Source organism: Neofelis nebulosa, chromosome 5 (genome assembly GCF_028018385.1).
Source record: "Neofelis nebulosa isolate mNeoNeb1 chromosome 5, mNeoNeb1.pri, whole genome shotgun sequence".
Taxonomy (NCBI): domain Eukaryota; kingdom Metazoa; phylum Chordata; class Mammalia; order Carnivora; family Felidae; genus Neofelis; species Neofelis nebulosa.
This window is the reverse complement of record NC_080786.1, coordinates 19,124,167-19,136,704: the sequence shown is the minus strand read 5'-3', so window position 1 is coordinate 19,136,704 and position 12,538 is coordinate 19,124,167. Positions and strand designations below refer to the sequence as shown.

At 36.5% G+C, this 12,538-nt stretch overlaps 1 protein-coding gene and 1 long non-coding RNA gene across 6 annotated transcripts in view; both read left to right on the top strand.

The window, feature by feature from the left end:
- Positions 1-12,538, top strand: part of UBE2E2 (ubiquitin conjugating enzyme E2 E2) — a 373,353-nt gene that overhangs the window by 95,490 nt on the left and 265,325 nt on the right. The gene's annotated exons all lie outside the window — the stretch shown is intronic.
- On the top strand, positions 6,980-11,107 carry LOC131511755 (uncharacterized). Its single transcript, XR_009261713.1, has 2 exons — positions 6,980-9,911; positions 10,549-11,107. It is a non-coding gene; the product is annotated as an uncharacterized LOC131511755 (long non-coding RNA).

Genomic DNA, 12,538 nt, shown 5'->3' with positions numbered 1-12,538 from the left:
AATAGTACAATCTTTGTAATTCAAAGAAATTTAAACGCAGGACACTAATTTGGAGATATTTTGAGAAGTGGTACCCATATTTGATTAAAATTTGCTGTCTAAATAAGATAGAACTTCCTATGCCCTCTTTTCATTTTGTGAATTTTTTAAAAAAGTAGTATAATTACAGTTTTATGGTTGTGAATATCTCTTTGAGTATATTAATAATAGTTAATTTTTTCCTCTGTATAGTATTTCATTAATTTACTCTTTTTTGACTCTTTCATGTCCAGTAATTCTTGGACACTCTTACATATTTATTTATGGGTTAGTTTCTCGAATCTCCTAAATCATTATTACTTGGTTATGTGCTTTCCAGCTCTCAGAATTTATCACTTCTTTTCCATTTACCTTCACACTGATATATTTATTCTTTTTTTTTTTTTTTACAAGTTTTATACTGTCATTTTAGTATGGCTTTGAAAAGGAACAGGTGTCATTGTGTTTGTTCTATTTCCATTTTTTAATATTTGCTTATATAAATGAAAACATTTATACTGTTGTTATTTTAAACAGAAGTTGAGTTCAGCAAGTAAGCGCTAAAGTCAACACAATAGTTTAAAAAATTGTTTTAGCAGTTATGTTCATATTGTACAGATACCATAAAATAATCATGTTTTCAGTAATGTTGCTTATGAATTATCACGTGTTATTTTAAAAGTTTATAGGATTTTAAATTTATGAATTATTAAAAAAACACGTCTATTTAATGAATTAAGTAGTTCTCATTACATAAGTTAAAAGGAAGTAGACTTCTTAATGCTCTACAACTTAAGCAGTAATTCACAAATGGGGAAGATTTAGAGGAGCACAGAATTAGTTTGGTTTTGAATAGTCTTAGTTTTGCATATGTGTACTTTTCTTCAGACATACTAATCAAGAGGCACCTTCTAGGGAAATGAGTTTCAAGAATGTGAGCCTTGAGATTTTACAAACTCCCCAAAATACTTCAACAAGTGGCCTTGAGGTGAATAATGGAATGTTTGCAGATTTTGAAATCAGATATTCCTCGCATTAGATACTAGCTCCATTACTTGTTAACTGTGTCTACTTAAGAAGGACAAAATGGTGGGGCGCCTGGGTGGCGCAGTCGGTTAAGCGTCCGACTTCAGCCAGGTCACGATCTCGCGGTCCGTGAGTTCGAGCCCCGCGTCAGGCTCTGGGCTGATGGCTCGGAGCCTGGAGCCTGTTTCCGATTCTGTGTCTCCCTCTCTCTCTGCCCCTCCCCCGTTCATGCTCTGTCTCTCTCTGTCCCAAAAATAAATAAAAAATGTTGAAAAAAAAAAAATTTAAAAAAAAAGAAGGACAAAATGGAAATAATGCCCTTTGTTTTAGAATTGTTGTAAGGGTTAAATGAGATGAAATATGCACAGTACCTAGAGCAATGCCAGGAATTTAGATATTACTTTCTTTCACTTGTAAGACTGCTTTCTAGTTTTTCTTTCTTTAGGATGACAGATGTTAATTTTCCCATCATTTTCCTGTGATTTATTCATGTTACTATGATCAGCCTTCAGTGTGAACATTCCATTGTGGTGCTATATTTTGTTCAACTGAATTAACAATAAAATTAGAAGATGACTTTTTACAAAGATGATATTGTTTTTATACTAATGTTAATGTAATGAAAATGGTTTTGCATCATTTAATCATAAAAATTTTAACTATGCCTTGAACTTTTAAAAAAGAGTTTTTAATCATTTTAAGACAGTTAATCCTGTTAGACACAAATGGTATCTGTTAGTTTCTCAAAATTTATTATAATTTGGATAGATCACGAGAATAGTTTGGGAAAATGAACACAGTTATAATAGCTTAGGTGCTAGGTGTTATTTCAAATGCCTCATTCATTCATTCATTCATTGGTAACTGTAATAAGTACTGTGCTAGGTGCTAGAGCTGTAATGGTGAAGAAATATATCAGTTATTTATTGCTGCATAATGAACTTCCCCAGGATGTAGTGACAGAAACACTGTATCATCTCTGTGAGTCAGGAATTTGAGTGCAGCATTGCCAGGCTGTCTGGTTACGGGTCTCTCATGAGGTTGCTTGTCAAAACTGTAAACCGAATTTATATTGTAGTTAGTTTACATTGACCGTGTTAACCAAAATTGATCAAAGCCTGGGTTTATAAACTTTGTAATCTTCCAAAGTAAAGAGGAAGGATCTGGGTGTATTGTTTTGTTGCTCTTTTCTTGCTTAAGTCTTGATGATGTCTGTGGTCTAAATGAACCTGGCTGTTCTGCCCAAACCTGCATTCTTGGTGAGAATGGTTATAGGTGAGCACATTCCCCTCAAATGTTGTAATCTTTATCTTACTAGAAGCGTTTGTATGTTGACCTTGGTAATGCACTGTAATTCTCTTCATTGTATAGCTAACACTTACCTGATGCTGACCAATGCCAGACACTATTCTGAACTCTTTTATGTATATTAGCACATTTAATTCTCAAAACAACCCTGTGGCAAAAAAAAAAAACTACCCTTCCCCTTTTTACAGATTGTCCTTCTCTTTTGGTATCAAGTGTGATAGCTGGTTGTAGAACTTAGCGAAAATCTCCAAGGTCTGGCCAGCACTAGTGGTTCGTACCCAGTGGGGGTTCAGAGAGCAGTCCTCTTTCAAGAAGCAGATATGTCAGTCACACAGCTTTAGCAGCAGCCATACATGAAAGCACCCCCTCCTGGGGGAAAACCAAGTTTTGCCTGGGTTGTCACAGTGCCTAATACAAAGGTACCTAAAAAAGCAACCTGGAAGTTGTCCTAGACATCTTTCTCCCCCCCTTTTTTAAAATTTTTTATTTATTTTTTTAATCTTTATTTTTGAGAGACAGCATGTGAGCAGCTGAGGAGCAGAAAGAGAGGGAGACACAGAATCTGAAGCAGGCTCCAGGCTTTGAGCTGTGAGCACAGAGCCTGACGCAGGGCTTGAACTCACAGACCGCGAGATCGTGACCTGAGCCGAAGTTGGACACTCAACTGACTGAGCCACCCAGGCACCCACACATCTTTCTCCCCTTAATTCCTCACATCCACTCTTAAGTACTGTTGTTATACCAACACATTGTTTCCCTTCATTAGTCCCCTCTTCTCTGTGCCCATTGGCTAGATTCAAGGTGTTAATCTCCAGTCTGACCTGTTTTCATTCATAGCCCTGCATTGTTCTTCATATCTCTTCATTATTTTGTCCTAGTTCTTTGCAAGTTGTAGGCTTTACTAGTTTTTTTTAAATAACAGATTTACTGAGATATAATCCACATTACTATGCAATTCACTCATTTTTAAAGTATACAATTCAGTTAGAATATTTAGAATTGTACAACTATTGGGGCCCCTGAGTGGCTCAGTCGGTTAAGCGTCCGACTTCAGCTCAGGTCATGATCTCACGGTTTGTGAGTTCGAGCCCTGCGTCAGGCTCTGTGCTGACAGCTCGGAGCCTGGAGCCTGTTCACAATTCTGTGTCTCCTCTCTCTGCCCCTCCCCAACTTGTGCTCTGTGTCTCTCAAAAAATAAATGTAAAAAAATTAAAAAATTTAAAAAAAAGAATTGTACAGCTATCATCCCCAAGAGAAGTTCTGTACTCATGAGCCGTCACTCATCTCCCCATACCTCCAGACCTAGGCAGCTGCTAATCTACTTTTCAAGTCAAGAGTCTTGTCTGTTCTGGACATTTCATATAAATGGAATCATAAAACGTGTTTTTTATGACTGAAGTCTTTTGCTTGACATAAAGTTCTCAATGTTCATAGAGGTTACATGTTAGCCCTGTGTTCAGCCCAGGGACTTATACCACAAAATGTCCTTCTTGAGTTGTTCCTCATAAAGCACAGCCTTGCATGTGTGTATGGTGTTCAGGACCACCAGGGATTATTGTGGTTTTAGTTGTGTTCTCTTTGCCCCTCCACCCTCCATATCCTGCTAAGATTCTGACTATCCTCTGTCAGTGTCAGCCCAGCAGTTGGCCTTCACCAATTCCTGGCTGTGATTAGTTTCCTAGGGCTACCATAACAAATTACCACAAACTGGATGGCTTAAGACGACCAAAGTATATTGTCTCACAGTTCTTAAGTCCACAAGTCCAAACTCAGGGTATCAGCCAGGCCATGCTCCCTCTGAAACCTGTAGGGGAAAATCCTCCTTGCCTTTACTGGCTTCTTGTGTTTGCCAGTAAACGTTGGTATTCCATGGGTTATAAACACATCACTCCGAGCTCTGTCTGTGTCTTCACATGGCCATCTTCTCTCATGTGTCTGTGTCTTGACCTGCTCTTCTCCTCTTTGTGTGTGTCCAAATTCTCTCTTATAAGGACACCAGTCATATTGGATTGGGTTCCACTCTGATGACCTTATCATCAACTTGATTACCTCTGCAAAGGCCCTGTTTCCAAATGGGGTGACATTCACAGATGGGAGTTGGTTAGGACAAAAACTTAACACAAGGTGAGCGCTCTTTCGTTTTTAGTAATGTTCTGGGACATAAATTTCTCCACATTCTGATCCAAAGAAAGTCAGGCTCCTTGGACCAGGTAGGGTGCTGCCAGTCTTTGAGGCTTGTTTAGACCCTCTTCTAGGCTTAACTTTTGTACCATGGATCAGGAGTTGGAGGGTGATGAGGAGTTTACTCTTTATCAGCTGTCTACCTGTATCTTCCCTGTGGAGCAGAAGGGGTGTGTGTGTGTGTGTGTGTGTGTGTGTGTGTGTGTGTGTGTGTGTGTAAGAGGCTGGAAAGTGATCCTGCCATTTAACATCAATTATCCATGGTCCAGATCTAGTAATAGGAGTTGGTAGTAACAAACAGGTGCTGCCTTGTAGCTCCCACCTTCTTGTTGTAGATCTTCTGCAGCCTAGTGCTGTGGGAGATGACACTTGCTCATGTCTACCAGCTGCCACATCCTCTAGGAATAGCTCTTCCACTCCGGGTATCTGGGGGAGATGTGAACTGCTACTCCATTGATGAACCTACTAGAACAGCTCTTCTATAACACAGAGTTGCTGGGGGCACATGCAAGCTCTAGATGGAATGCTGTGGCATTCCACTATTATTACCAAGTGTCTGTAGATTTTATTTAGTAATACTTTGCAGTTTGTTGCAAGCTGTTTGATCAATCTCCAGAGACTGTGAATGTCTCTGCTGATTTTTGCAAGTTTAATAAATGTTGGGGTGGCCTGGGGGAGTTCTCTGAGCTCCTCATATGGCCATTCTAGAAAGTCTAACCCCTTGAATAATTTTTAAAGCACTGTCTTTGAGGTAGGGTAGTGAGACAGACAGAAGATTGGAACAGCATATAGCTCTTGAGGGAATACAGACCATAGAAAAATGATTTCCATTAGTGCTGATGTTATTTTTCAACATATTCAAGCGTTGAAAAGTTTTAAAACCCTTTGTTAAAATTATTAAAATCATTCCTCATTTGATTTAATAGCCCTTTTTTTTGCACCTACACACAAAACACTGAAGAAAACATTTAAAGATAAATGATTAGAGAAGAATGTTAATAAAATTTCATTTCAATAACTAAAATTATTCCTGGAATATTTAACGAGCTAATTATGTAAGCTAAGTCTTCATTTTGTTGGAAGCTGAAATTTTTCATAATGAACTTATTATAGCACATCTCTTTCATGGGTATTTATTTGATGTAAATGTCACCATCTGGGCTGTAATTTTTTTTAAAATTTTACTCAGTTAGTTGAAAGGGCCAGCAAGATATCTTGAAAGCTTTTTAAAACTCTAAATGTATTTATGTGGGGTTAGCATTCTTACAGTGATTAGTTTTAACTTAAGCTGAGTTCTCCAGTTAGAGATTGGTAAAACTTGAAGCTGGTATAGCTTGTGTTATTTCTCCTGGACCAAAGTGCTGCTTTTTAGACTGGGAAATCACTTAGAAACTAATCACAAGGTATTCTTTTTAGTGTTTTCTGTGAAGCTTTGTAAGCTCTGTATCTTATTTTGTAGGACTGTAACTACCTCTCTGTATACATTCTCTAATGCTTTTTTATTAGAATTTTAAGGGATGTTTCGAACCTTAGATTTTAGTTAGTCCTACCCTACCAATTTTAGTGAAGTAACTGAAGTCCTCAGAGATTATGTAACTTTCTAAGCATCAGAATTTGATATTACACAAATATAACTGTAAAGGCAAGAACAAAATTGTAACACTTCCTGGACGCCTGCGTCGCTCAGTTGGTTAAGCATCCAACATTGGCTCAGGTCATGATCTTGCTGTCTGTGATATGAGCCCCTCGTCAGCCTCTGTACTGACAACTCAGAGCCTGGAGCCTGCTTCAGATTCTGTGTCTCCCTCTCTCTCTGCCCCTCCCTGTTTGTACTCTGTGTCTGTCTGTCTCAAAAAGAAATAAACATTAAAAAATATTATAACACTTCAAAAAATCTATGAAGCGATGTATAGTCGTCTTCTTCCAGAAAGCTTTAGAAATAGCATATATTTCCCCCTGTAATCTAATATTTTTTGTTTAGCATTAATTTGGCATTTATATCAAATAACTTGATTTTAGGCTTAACTTAAGCCACAGACCCCTAAATTTTTTTTAGCAGAAAGCATTTTTTTCTCCTTTCTCAGTATTTATGTTTTAATAAAGCTAAAATATAGTCAGTATTAATGTAAATATATAAAATCTATATACCTCACTTTAGAAATTTTTTGAAACCGTGAATCAGAAATTAATTAACATCAATATTAATTAGGTCTTAAGAAATTATGATATACTGCTTTATTGCTATATAGTAAAAGAAGCTTTCTATATATTATATTTGATTCTCATAGCCCCCTTATGAAGGTAGGTTAGACAACTTTTATTATTTCTGTTTTATAGGTGGGGAAACTGAGGTTTGGAGTTTAACTGGCCTAAATTTTATGACCTTAATAATTTACCTCTATAGTTACCTTTTTTTTTTTTTTTTTTTTTTTTTGCATGTCACTGGTCAGTCATGGTAGTATTTATTATCTTGTTTCTTCCAGGGAATGCAGAACTCTTGATGATCTTTATTCTTGAAAATTTAAGAGGAATAATCTGTCATTTGGCATGATCCCAAAGGTAGCACAAATGGAAGGAATGTAAGTTAAACTCTGAATGCCAGCATTCCTTTCTTCCCACTTTTAGCAGACTCCTATCTTTCTCTCAGTTTTAGTTCAAATGACACCTCTGTGAAGCCTGCCTTTTTTTAAAGGAGACAAAAATCCTTTATTCCTCTATACTTTATAGCACTTTCGTACTGCCTCATTTGGTACAAGTAGTATTTGTTGATACCATGATTGAGGTTTTTTTAAATGTTTGTTTATTTTTGAGAGAGAGAGAGAGAGACACCATGCTCGTGCACGTGCCAGCAGGGTAGGCAGAGAGAGGGAGAGAGCGTATCCCAAGCATTCTCAAACTCAGAAGGCTCGAACTCATGAACTGTAAGATCATGACCCGAGTCCAAATCAAGAGTTGGATGCTTAACTGACTGAGCCACCCAGGTGCTCCTGAGCTTCTGGAAGGCAAAAATTGTGATGTGCCTTTTCACTTCTCCAGGGCCTTGAATGAACCATAGTGGAGCTTAGTAAATATTTTAAAAAATAAATGGATGAATGAATACTGCAGGCTTGATATGTGTCTGTAAGCCATATAAACCAAGCAGTGTGTGCCCTCTGATCCTGGAGTAACTGTGAGTGTTGAATGCTTAACTACTTACTACATGATGTTTTGTTGGTTTTTGCTGCATAAATATTCTGGAGTCTTCAGTTGGTGCCTGGGCCATTTTATTTCTGCTCCACTTCACCACTTATGTTATTTGGGATCTGGATAGAATAGTTTTGTTGTAATGTTGCATTAGTTGAATCAGTGATTTTATTAAAACAAAAAGTATGGTTCAGTACATTTGATATTTTACAAAAATGAAATTTTGTTGATTGAGTTCTGTCATCATTTGTCTCTGTTTAAAAATAAAAAGTTTTGGGGGCACTTGCCTGGCTCATTTGGTAGAGCACGCAACTCGATCTCAGGGTTGTGAGTTCAGACCTCATGTTGGGCATGGAGCCTACTTAAATAATAATAAATAAAAATAAAAATCTTAGCTTAACTCTTGACTATCCTATAAGTGAATTTTAAAAAGACGAAACTTCCTTCTAAATTAGGAAGTAAGTTTAAAGGTGGATATATCTAGGAGATCTGGTGAGGGTCTGATTAACAAGTTCCTCTGTTTTCAGTGCTTTTCTCCTTTCCCTCTAGTAACCACCTTCTGACAGTTTGGCGCTTTATTAGCTGTAATACCTGAGAGTGGAATTGGAAATGAAGTTCACATGCTTCACTTTTGTTACTTGTTATGAGATTCCTTAAAGTTTAGGTGTGAAGAAGAATGAAAATAGTTATCCCTATTATTTCTGCCTCCCAATTATCACGGATAATGATGACTTATCTACGGTTGACTAAAATTGCATGAAAGAAAAGTAGTTAAGAAATGTTTCTTAAGATTTTTTTCACACCTTTCTTTCGGGAAAAGTATTAAAAATTTAAAAAAGACCTAAATGGATTCAAATTATTTTTTTTTATCTATGGTGTTTTGTTTTGTTACATTTCATGTTCTATAATGAATAGTGGAATTGGGCTCAGTTGTGAATTACAGGAAATGGCACATATGATAAAGATTGTGGTTTTACGTCTATTCAGCAAACCAAGGTGGAATTGAAATGAAACTGTAAATATTTTAGCAATACCAATTGCTTCTGTCATCAACCAGTACTAGTCCTAATGAAAACTAGATCTGCTGATACAAAGTTAATGGGGAACAGGACAGAATAGGTCCTTATTTACTATTAGGCAAGCTTTAGTTTTTAGTCAGCTAGGCACATAATCATTTTGTTCATGGAGAATACAAATAGTAGAATACTTTTACTCTTTAAGAGTAGAATCAGCCACACAGTAGTGCTATCCTTTTTTTGGTTTGTTTTCTTTGGGACAAGGATTTAGATTTAATAATAAAATGTGTATTGTATATAGTAAATATGCATGGAATAATAATATATTGAAAAGCAAATGAAAATAGTCAGTGTATGTGCTCTTTCCACAATTTACATACCAATCTGGGCTGGAGGTAGAAGATAAATGCTCTAGATTATTCAGCTACTAGGAGTATACCATATTTTCAGAAGGTTTTTCTTGAATAGCGGTACTTATTAAGATTTTACTGTTAGAATTTGAACATATTTAGGTCCTTTCAGATTATATAGAGAACATTAAATTATGTTTAACAAGATAGCCCAGGTAGTTTCCATTCTTTTCCTTTTCTTGGATGTTGAAGTCCAGAACAATAGACTTACAAATTTAGCCGTTATCCGAAGGAGTTTGAATGTTAGTTACTTGTACCTCCCAAAGCAGCTGTGAAAGACCTCTTGAGTTTGTTTGTTCATTTTTCAGCATGTAAGACTTGAATGCTTAGTTTGTGCAAGGTAATGTGCTGCTGTGATAAATATAATAATGAATTTCCAACTCCCCCTGTATCATTGAGCTTCGAGTCCAGTAGAGGAGAGAGAATGGTGAGAATAACTAGGGAGCCTGTATGTTTTGTTTTATGCCTCTCAACATGGCATAATTACTAATAGTATCCCCTTTCACATTCACATGTCCTGGTTTGGGTGACAAGTTACGTGGTCATGCTGTGAACAACTATATAAGTATCAGCATTTAATTTAAGCATTTAGCCGAATTTAAGCATTAGGCTACTTCATATAAAGCATTATGGAAATTTAGAAGAGGGAAATATTGATTTAAGGCAGGGTGGGAAAAGAAGAAATGCCTTAAATTTGACACTTTTTCTTAATTCACAGTTAGGTGGCAAGGGACTGCCAGTTGGTTCTTGGAAATTCCCTAATGTAAAAGTAAGAATTTCCTCTTTCATTTTTACTTTTTATAGCTATGTGTTTGTAAATTGCAATCTAAAAAAAGAGAAAAGCACCAATTTCAGTGCTTTTTCTGTTTTTGTTTTCTTTTTTGAGAGTATCCCTTTGAGCAGCTGCTGAGATTTTTATATTTTTAAGTTGTTTTAGGTTAAAAGAGGAACATTGAAGAAGTGTTTTTCCCTTGATGTTTCTAAATGACTTAATCTTACTAAGAATATTGATTATTAAGTGAGAAAAAGGTTATAATTAATGTCAGGTATCTTCTAAAAAACAGTTGGAGGCTGTATATAGTTTTGGGCATCAGAAATTTTCCAGAATCCTCAAAATGACAGATAAAGTTTAATCTGCAATACAAAATCTAATCTACTGTTACTGCTTTTCTCCCACTATTGTCCACTCCATTTCACTAATGAGAAACTCTTTAAGCAGCCTTATAACTGAGGGAAATGCTTGTAAAAGCCAGTACAGATAAGATTGCTTATTGTACTTATAGCCAGGTTTATTTGTGGTTGTGATTAATATTGGAGACTGTCAGGAAGTTATTTTGGAATTGCTTTTTCTGTTCTTTTAGACAGTGGTGGTATATGACTTCATTGTCCTTTTTTCCCCTTGTCAGGACCAGTATGAGTGCCTGGTGAAACACTTATTATCTCTTCTTGGCCACACATCCCAGAAAAACAATCACTAGAGAATACTTGAGCAAGCAGCGTTTTATAGAATTGTTTGGTGGGCATCGGGAAGATGGTAGGTCAAGGGACCACGCTGCTGGTTGGAGTCTGTCTCGCTGAAGTCTTGAAAAAGCAGTGAAGACCTAAAATAATAGGATGTATTCTGATTAAATAAGCCAAAAACTCTAACTTTGTTTCATCAACTCTGGGAAGACTGTACAAAATCTTACAGACCAGTGACACCTTCTACAGTTCTGAAAAAAAGCATTGTAAGGTTCAGATGAAACTTTTGTGTGCAAATTTTAGGAGTTGGTGTGGTCTAGGAGCTTGTGAAGATGAAGTGTTTCACGTTCTGATTTCATGAAATGTTCCATATTTCTGTTAATCTTAGTGTAGGATGATGGGATCTGCACACTTTTTATTTAACAGTGATTACTGTATGTAATAACTAATTCATCTCCTTACCATAAACATGGGGCAGTGGTTACAGTAAAGATATTGAGTAGATCAGTTGTAGTTTTTTTTTTAAGGAAAAGATCTAATGTGAAAAGGAATGCAGCATTTCAGAATAATTTGGTTCAATAAAAAAGAGAAGAAAAATAAAGGATTCCAGTAATCTTGACAGGGAAATTTACTAATTGGTGAAACAAAAGATAAGATTCATTGATTTCTAAAAGTATCTTTTACTTCTGTGTCTTTGAGTCTGTGACATAGACTCCGCTGTCATTTAGCTAACATGTCTCGGTCTCAGTAGCCTTTTACACATGTGCTCTCTAAATTGAATAAAACATCCATACTTAACCTGTTGTCCTTTTATCCCAGCATCTTATTTGCTGTGGCAGATGTTGGTTTCTCTTGAGAAATGACAAAATAGTTATCAAAATAATGTTTTGTGAACATTTTATTGTTTAATCATATGAAAATTAAGGTAGGAATTCATAGATAATAGGTATTTTATATTTTATAATAGGAGATTCTACTTAAGCTTAAAAGTCAAAATTTCAATAATATATTGAAACGTCAGACCAACTAGACAAGTATTTATGGAAAGGTATTTATGGAAAAGGTATTTATGGAAAGGTATTTATGGAAAAGTGAGTATGGTCCTCAGAATGGGCATCAAGAGATGTCCCTTGAATGAATGGTGGATCCATTTTACCTGTTGCCTTGGGGGATGAAATTGCACGTTTTCTTGCTGTAGTCTTGCGTTTGTTGAAAACAGTTAAAAAGCAAATGCAGAGTTTGTATTTTGCCAAAATACGAGGCAGAATAGTAGGCAGAAAATTGGTATGTAGGCGGGCAAAAGGGTAGATTCTCTGCCAAATGGCTTTAGATGAGTTGATGCAAGGAATTTAAATATTAGGCTTTGAGGAGAGATTGTTGAATTTCCTCAGTGTTGTTTCCTTTGGTGTGCAAGCTAATTAGACAACAACTAATTGGAGCCAGTGGCTCAGACAGCTTGTATCTATTGGCACGAATGCTGGAGGGTGTGGCACAGTTGGCTTTATTGCTGCCTAGGAAGACTTCCATCAAGGCTCAGCTGTGATCATGTCTGCAGATCTCTCCATCCCTCTTATAGAGACCTTTGCCTTAAATGGGCCATTAGTAACAAGGGGTGTTCCAGGAGATGTTCATAACTTTGTATGTGGTGTTGATGCAATTTATACTTATCCCTCCTAAGGTGATTTGGCAGTCTCAAAGCTCTACCACTCTAGAAAAATGGAGAGATTCCCTTATTTGGCAAGAATAAAAATTATTACAAAGCATCTTGCTTCTGCATTAAGTGGTAGCTTACAAGAGAGCAGCTGATCTTAATCATGCATAAAAATACCCAGGTATCTTGTTAAAAATTTACATTCTGGTGGCACCTCTCCATAAATTCTAATGTGGTAGGTGTGTAATGAAACACTGTAGAAATGGCCCTTTCCCCAGCTTACC